Raw genomic sequence first — 8,831 nt, 5'->3', positions numbered from 1 at the left:
AAATATAGTTATTTTAATATTTGAAAAATAGACTTCAAATAAAACTAATCAAAGGAGTTATAAGAAAATACCATACCATTTTTAAAGGAAAAAAATCTGCCGAGAGGATATTATAATTCTAAACATTTATGTACCAAACACAAGAGTATCCAAGTTCATAAAAGGAAACTACTACAGCTAAAATCACACATTGACCCTCCACTGACAGTGGGAGATGTCACTGTACTACTCTTGCCAATAGACAGGTCCTCCAAACAAAAACTAAATACAGAAATGATAGAGCAAAATAATGTCATAAATCATATGGACCTGGCTGGTATCTACAGAATATTTCGTGAAAGCACTTTTATGAAGGATATACTTTCTTCCTAGCACTAGCATCTCATGGAGCTGTCTTTAATATAGAGCACGTGTTAGGACATAAAATAATCATAACAGATATAAAAAAAATTGAAATGATACCCTGTATCTAGTCTGACAACCATGGATTAAAGCTGATATCAAAAATAATAGAAACATTAGAAAGTATGGAAACTGAACAATTCACAAGTAAATGAAAATTGGGTCAAAACAAAATCAAGAAGGAATTTAAAGACCTTTTAGACTTGAATAAGAGTAAGCATGCAACATACCTGAACCTAAGACACAATGAAGATATTTTTAAAAGGTAAGTTCATTACACTAGTTGCCTACAACAAAAAAGACTGAAGAAATACTGTATTAGTAACTTAATGATGTGAAAGTTCTAAACAAACAAGAATAAATAGTACCCAAAAGAGTAGACAGAAAGAAATAATCAAATTTAGCACTGACGCTAATGAAACAGTAACAACAAACACAATGAAACAAAGAGTTAATTCTTTTAGAAAATCAATAAGATTAACAAACTCTAAGCCAAATTAACTTAAAGACACAGAGAGAAGATATGCTAATAAGATTAGAGGTGAACTGGAAAATTACAGCCAAGGAAACTCAGAGAATCAAAGGATATACTTTAAAATTTTTGTATTCCACCAAACTAGAAAACTAAACAGAAATGGATGAATTTCTTGATGTATACAACTTAATGAAGTTAAATCAAGACAAAATAAGCAATTTACACAGACCTATGACCCCTAGTAAAATAGAAGCAGTAATTACAAATCTCCCAACTAAAAGAAGTCCAGGACTGGATGGATTCAGTGTAGAATTATAGCAGACCATCACAGAAGAGTTAATGTCAGTACTTCTCAAGTTATGCTGCACAATTAGAAACTAAAGCCATGCCTTCCGGTCTGAGCCAGAACACTGAGCAGATCTTGGGTGGCAGCTCTGCCCCCAACATCCAAGAACCCAGAGGAAGCAGGGATCCCAGGTGCTCGAACTCAGGCAGAATCTTAGGTAAGCAGACAGCAGGGCCCGCCCTAAACAGGGAGTAACTGGGAACCAAAAGGACCCAGGAAGTTACTCCTGGCCCGGAACACTGGTTCCTTCCGGTCTGGGCCAGAGCACTGAGCAGATCTTGGGTGGCAGCTCTGTCCCCAACCTCCAAGAACCCAGAGGAAGCAGGGATCACAGGCGCTCTAACTTGGACAGTGTCTTAGAAACTAGTTCTCAGATCTGAGGCCTAGATCAGACCTCTGCCAGGTCTGCTGTTGTGTGGACCCCGGATTCCACCCGAGACATACTGGAAGGCCCACTCAATCCAGATCCACAGAGGAACAAATGAACTCAGAGCTTCAGACAACATATCCTGAGATATTCTAGAGGAGACACTGCACCCAGAATAGCAGACATCTAGCTGGACTACTACCTTGGAGGCACCATATCCTGAGGCATCCTAGAGGTACCACTGTAATCAGCGCAGCTGGAAAAGATCACAGAGACATCTGGACCCCTAGGAGATCAGACACAAGCTAGATAACTAGAAAGACAGGCTTAAGTCAGAGACAGCAAGTACAGGCAGCACTAGAGTTAACCAGATGGCAAAAGGCAAGAGCAAGAACTTGAGCAACAGAAACCAAAGTTACATGGCATCATCAAAACCCAGCTTCCCCATCATAGCAAGCCCTGAACACCCCATCACACCAGAAAACCAGGAATCAGAATTAAAATCACTTCTCATGATGATGATAGGGGGCTTTAAAAAAGACATAAATAACACTCTCAAAGAACTTAAGGAGAGCACTGGTAGATAGATAGAAACCCTTAAAGAGGAAACACAAAAATCCCTTAAGGAATTTCAAGAAAATACAACCAAACGGGAAAAGGAATTAAACAGAACCATGCAGGATCTAAAAATGGAAGTAGAAACAATAAAGAAATCACAAAGGGACAATACCCTGGAGATAGAAAACCTAAAAAAAAGATCAGGAGTCATAGACACAAGTATCACCAACAGAATACAAGAGATGGAAAAGAGAATCTCATGTGCAGAAGATACCATGGAAAACATTGACACAAATGTCAAAGAAAAGCTACTAACCCAAAATATACAAGAAATCCAAGACACAATGAGAAGGCCAAACCTAAGGATAATAGGTATAGATGAGGGGGAAGACTCCCAACTAAAAGGACCAGTAAATATCCTTAACAAAATTATAGAGGAAAACTTCCCTAACCTAAAGAAAGAGATGTCCATAAATATACAAGAAGCTTACAGAACTCCAAATAGTTTAGACCAGAAAAGAAATACTTCCCACCATATAATAGTCAAAACATCAAATGTACAAAAGAAAGAAAAAATACTAAAAGCAGTAAGGGAAAAAGGCAAAGTAACATATAAAGGCAGACCTATAAGAATTACACCAGACTTCTCACCAGAGACCATAAAAGCCAGAAGATCCTGGACTGATATCATACAGACCCTAAGAGAACACAAATGCCAGCCCAGACTACTATACCCAGCAAAACTGTCAATCATTATTGATGGAGAAACCAAAATATTCCATGACAAATCCAAATTTACACAGTATCTCAACACAAATCCAGCACTTCCAAGAATAATTGGTGGAAAACTACAACACAAGGAGGGAAACTACAACCTAGAAAAAGCAAGAAAGTAATCTTCCAAAAACCCCAAAAGAAGATAGTTACACAAACATATCTCCACGGATGTTAGCCCAAAAGCTTGGATTAGCGAAGACTCAACCCACAGACCACATGAAGCTCATGAAGAAGGAAGACCAAGAGGGGATGCCTCAGTTCTACTTAGAACGAGAAATAAAAATGCTTAAGGGAGCAAATAGGGAAACAAAACATGGAACAGAAACTGAAGGAGGGGCCATCAGGAGACCTTTCCACCTGGGTATTCACCCCATGTACAGCCACCTAATCTAAACACTGTTGTGGATGGCTGGAAGTGCATAATGTGAGGAACATGATATAACTGTCTCCTTAGAGGTCAGCCAAAGACTAAAACACTCAGAGGACAATGTTCACAATTAACAACTGATATGATCAGGGGTTTCCCAATGGAGAACTTAGTGAGAGGACTGAAGGAGCAGAAAGGGTTATTGACCCCAGGTGGAAAGCAACAATACCAAACAACCAGAGCCCCCCAGGGTCTAAACCACCAGCCTGGGAACACATAGGGAGGGACCCAAGACTCCAGAGGTATATGTAGGGGAGGATGCCCTGTCAGACATAGGTGGGAGAGGAGTTTCTCGGTCCCATAAAAAAAATGAATGAAAAATGAATGAATGAACACACAGTGGGGGGGGATGTGAGGGCGGGGAGGGGATAGTGAGGGGGGTAGGTGTGGTCACTGTCTCATAGAAGCATGAGGAGGGGGATGGGATAGGTTTCTGGGTGATGGGAGGAAGTAGGCTAAGGGGATAAAATCTGAAACGTAAATACTACAACCCCCTGGGGGTGGGAATTTTTTTTTTTTCTTGATACTAAAACTTGTTCTGAGAATTGTATATTGCAGAATACATAGCCTTGGTGTATCTACTCATCAAGCATACTGAGCAGACCTGCCCAAACCTCTGATGTCCTGGAATTCCATCTGGATTCAGTGAAGACACAGCATCAGAGGCTTATCAACTTACTCTCCCCCCAACCCCTCTTCTAAAATCTCAACGCCTTTAATCAGCTTGAAGAAGTTAAAGAAGAGTCAGCGCCCCTATTCCTTGAGCTTGGGGACTAATGTGGTTAATAATGGTCTGTCTTTCTAGGGACAAGTAGTGGTTTTGTTGGAACAGGGGGGATTAGCTAGGACTTACTGCATAGCCATAACCTACTGGTAGAAATCTGTATAATTATTATCAAGATGAAGTTATAATTTCTTAAATGGTACAAAATTTACTTTGATCTCAAATTTAAGGTTTTCATTGGTACGAGCCTCTTATTAATATAAAAATGAGATGAATATTGATACACTCATGGGCATTGTGCCTGTATAACACATTTAGGAATACAATGCCTAGACCCAGCCCTTTTATAACTTTTTTAACTGATTTGGGACAGTTAACCTATGAGTTAAGGGACTATAGCAAATTCATATTTTTGAGTTTATTGTTAGGGTGTTTTCCATATTTTACTTAGAAATAGCTGAGAGGAGTTAACAGAAAACAGTCCAGGTTACCTTACATGGATAGTTGGTTTTCAAAACATCAGAAGTCCATAGAACTGATGCTACAAATATTTATATATTAATGTTCATATTGATTAGAGACCTGTCTGCTCCTGACAGCTTCCTGTCGTGGATTCTAAGAAGAAATTGAGCATCCTTGGAGTTACTCCAGTTGTGTGGTAACAGCCACTAGGCAAGAATTGCCTCTCTCCATCTACAGACAAATTACTGTCCAGAAAAGGACACACATGCAGAATAGTTGACTGATTATATCTGCCTAGACAGAGAAATCAGTCCTTAATAATCCTGCATCACCAAGGTCTGTCAGATGATTCTGGGCCAGAAGGCTGAAGATTTGATGCTCCAACGTTCGGTAGTATAGGGGCGTTTCAGGTGTTCAGAGGTCTCTATAAATTGGCTAAGTTTTAGAAGCTATGCTTTGTGCTTCCCACAATTATAGTTAACTCAGTCATTCTGGATTTCTGACGGGGTTGAAAACTTATAGCTATTTACCGTAAGAGAAAAGATTTGAGTGGGTGGTCGTCAGCTGACATTCATCCTAAAGCCAGGTTCAGAAGTAAATGTTTTAGTTAGGATAGATGACAGAGGTGCTGGTTAGTCAACAAAATGATGGACTGGGTATTAGGACTATCTTGTACCTCACTGGTACAAATTGGCATAATTATGCTCTAATTGTATTTTGAGAGAAAAGTTTCATTTTAACAGGAAGGGTGATGTGTAGGAGGAGTACTGAGAGGAAGAAAAGGAGTAAGAAGAGGAGAAGAAGAAGGATAGGAGAAGCTAGGTGATGAAAGAGAGAAAGAGGGGGGAGACAGGGAGGCAGATATTCATGTATCTCCACCAGTCAAAGATAGTTGTTATATCTAGGTCGGTCAGTGGGTTACACCTCTGATTGAACAATTCCAAACTTATAACGCTTATGATTAACATTATTTTAAAAAATGTATAAATGCAAAAAGGAAAAGGGGGCATGGGATAGGGGTTTTCTAAGGGGGGGGGAATGGGGAAAGGGGATGGCATCTAAAGTGTAAATAAAATATCTAATAAAAAAAAAAAGAAACTAAAGCCATATTTCCTAATTCTTTTTAAAAAGCCACTATTTCTCTGGTACCAAAACCACACAAAGACCTACTCAAAAAGGAAAATTACATATCAACATTCTTTCTAAACATAGATACAGAAATTCTTAATAAAATACTTGCAATCCAAATGTAAGAACACATCAAAAGATGATTAAATTGGCTTCATTCCAGAGATGAAGGGATGCTGAGTCCAGCTTGGCTATGGCAAGGATCATGTGACATGATTCCTGCCCCTGGAACAGAGTCATCAGGGTGTTGGCCTCCCCAAGCACGGATGGTTTGTTTGCATATGGGAAATATTTTCCCTGTCAAAATTACCAGAAAATATTCTCCCTGCCAAAGTTAATGACTACATTATAATTAGAATCAGCATGAGTCCAGGGGTTAAAGGTGTGTCTATATCTTAGCAAAATAACTCTGAGACCTTCAGGACAGCCCTTAAAGCTGTGGGAAAGAACTCTGAAAACAGAAGTTCAAAAATATATAATTTTTCAACTATGCAAAATATAAGGATGCAATATGAATTCATTCATATTGGGGCGTCACAGATCTAAAAGAATAGAGGCTGCTGCACGATGAGCCAGCTTGTCAGAAAGATACTAAGGAAGGAAATAAAGAGGTTTAGGGAGTGGTGATCACAAGGCAAATTTCCACCCAGCTAAATTTTTTGTTTGTGCTTACAAAGGCAGGCAGATTTCTGAGTTTAAGGTCATCTTGAGACAGACGGAGTTTAGGTCCAGGCCCAGGTATGGTAGGAATGATAATTTCAGGGCAGGGTCCCACCCAGCTAGCTTATTGTTTATGCTTAGCAAAGGCAGGCAGATCTCTGAACTCTTTTGTGATGTAAAAAAATATGCTTGCTGTCTCTTAAGGGGCTGGGGTTATGGGACACTGATTCATGTCATAATCGAAAAGGAACCTGGGGCAATGACTGAACTGATATGTAAATAGACTGGGATTTTGATCTGCAAGAGATGAGTTATCTATATTTATATTCATGTCTATAGGTGGGAGTGTGTGATGTGTGGAGTGTGTGGGTATATGATGACAATCAGTTCTTTCCCTATGGGATCACAAGACAGAAAGTATAACTGCCTATGCTGCTTTAGTTTTTGTCCATTTGACACAAACTGAGTCACCTGGGAAGAAGGAATCTAAATTCACAAAGTATCTCCAACAGATTGGCTTGTGGGAATGGATTTGGGAAATTTTCCCAATTACTGATTGTGGAAGGGCACAACCCACTGTGACTAGTGCTACAAATGACTGGATGGTCTTGGATTATATAAGAAAACAAACTGAGCAAACCATGGGGAACAAGGCAGTAAACAGAGTTTCTTCATGTTCCCTAATTCAATTTTTGAATCTAGTTTTTTTTGTTTGTTTTGTTTTGTTTTGTTTTGTTTTGTTTTGTTTTTCTGGAGATCCCGTTCTGGCTTCCCTGAATGGACTATTACCTGTAAACTTAATAAACCTCTTTACTTTTCAACTTGCTTTTGGTCAGTGCTTTATCACAGCAACAGAGAAGTAAACTTGATACAGTATTCTTCTTAGTAGCTTCTTCTCTTAGAGCAGCAAATGGGAAAATGAATACAATGAAAGAGAAACATAGGCATAAGAAACAATTTGAGCTACATAACTGGGACACAAGCAGTTGGGTAGAGAAAGAAGACTGCACTTTCAATGCTATAGAATCTAGAGACTCTTACCATGAGGATTTCAGCAGGATACAAGAGAAATGACAGAAACAAAATAGCCAAAAAGGAACAATGGGACCCTTAAATTGGGGAGATCTTGGGCTGGCAACTGTCCAGTCCCTTCAAAATGTGGACCTACCCAATGCAGTGTAAGAGGGTAATTATTTAAAAGAAATAAGAGGTTATGTAAGTCATGACAGATGGAGTGAGTATTTCACTGCCATATCTATTATCTACCATATATGTTTTAGATCTCAAACTACTGTAGCAGGCCTCTGTTAAAAATATTGGAAGTCAAGACATTTCTCTTAATTTAGGATTGTAGCATAATAATTCTATATAACATGTAGCATTTTCACTAAATAATATTTTTTCAAAACTATGCTCCTATAATAGAACTTAATGAAAACTAAATGGATCATCGCAAGGAGCAGAACTTTCTGGGGGGGCCTAGAAAGCAGAGCTGTGACATCTACACACCTGGGCTGCCCCTCTGAGGACAGTTTTGAACCTTGGCTGTCACCTACTTGTCTCAGGGAAGATGCCTGAGCCTCTGTAAGCTTCCGATCAATCAGCCATCACAAGAACATAATTATACTTTGTTTTCGTTTTCTTTTTCTTTTTTGCTGGTATCAGAGCTCAGTGAACACACTATAAAACAGAAAATAAAGCCCAAAGCCAATGAAACAAAGTAAAGCTATCAAGGAGGAAACATGGCTGACCTATGCCCTGGATGTTAGCAGACTTGCCGTTTCCTTCTAAACTGATGTAGCAACCAAAACAAAGTGAACACATGTTTCTCTTCATGTGATATCTTCAAGTCAAAGATCAAATTCTCCATGATCACCCAGACTCTTGAAGTATGCCTGCTTTTAAGTTTCCTTCCTCAGACAGGCGTCATGACCTCTTTCCCTTTCAAAGCAACACAGCTATTGCTCACTAATGCCCACAAACTCTGTGTGAAAAATAAAATAGACCCACAGATAAGGGTCTGAACCTTATTATGATCCCAGGCAGAGAAGTCTCCAGACATGTTATGGGGAAAAGGATATAAGAATGAGGGATTGAAATCTCTCTGGTAACAGAATCTGGATGAAAAAAAACAGAGTCTTGGATGGAAAATGAAATTAGTTCTTATTAATAGACTATTCTCCACCTAGGTTAACATTTATGCATTCTTGCCAGTGTTTGGCACCTTGTTAATAGCATAGGAGCAGTTTGAATAATTAAACCATGTTTTATTGCTGCAGGCATTAGTTACTGGCCTATGAAGAGTTTTCCTGTGTGTACATTTTAAAAATTGCATAAGCACATCTTGTTTCATAGACTTATTTCAGCAGAAGAAACAGACATTACCATGATTTTGTTAACAATCTGAAGAAATGAAAAATTCCAATATGCAGAATGCCTTCCTAGAGTTGACAGTTGTTTCTCCGACTTGAAGTGATACCTGAGGATGACTTATCTTTCTGATAC

This window comes from Arvicanthis niloticus, chromosome 9 (assembly GCF_011762505.2).
Source record: "Arvicanthis niloticus isolate mArvNil1 chromosome 9, mArvNil1.pat.X, whole genome shotgun sequence".
In the NCBI taxonomy this organism is placed as follows: Eukaryota; Metazoa; Chordata; class Mammalia; order Rodentia; family Muridae; genus Arvicanthis; species Arvicanthis niloticus.
The sequence above is the reverse complement of the archived record's forward strand: the minus strand, read 5'-3'. Positions refer to the sequence as shown.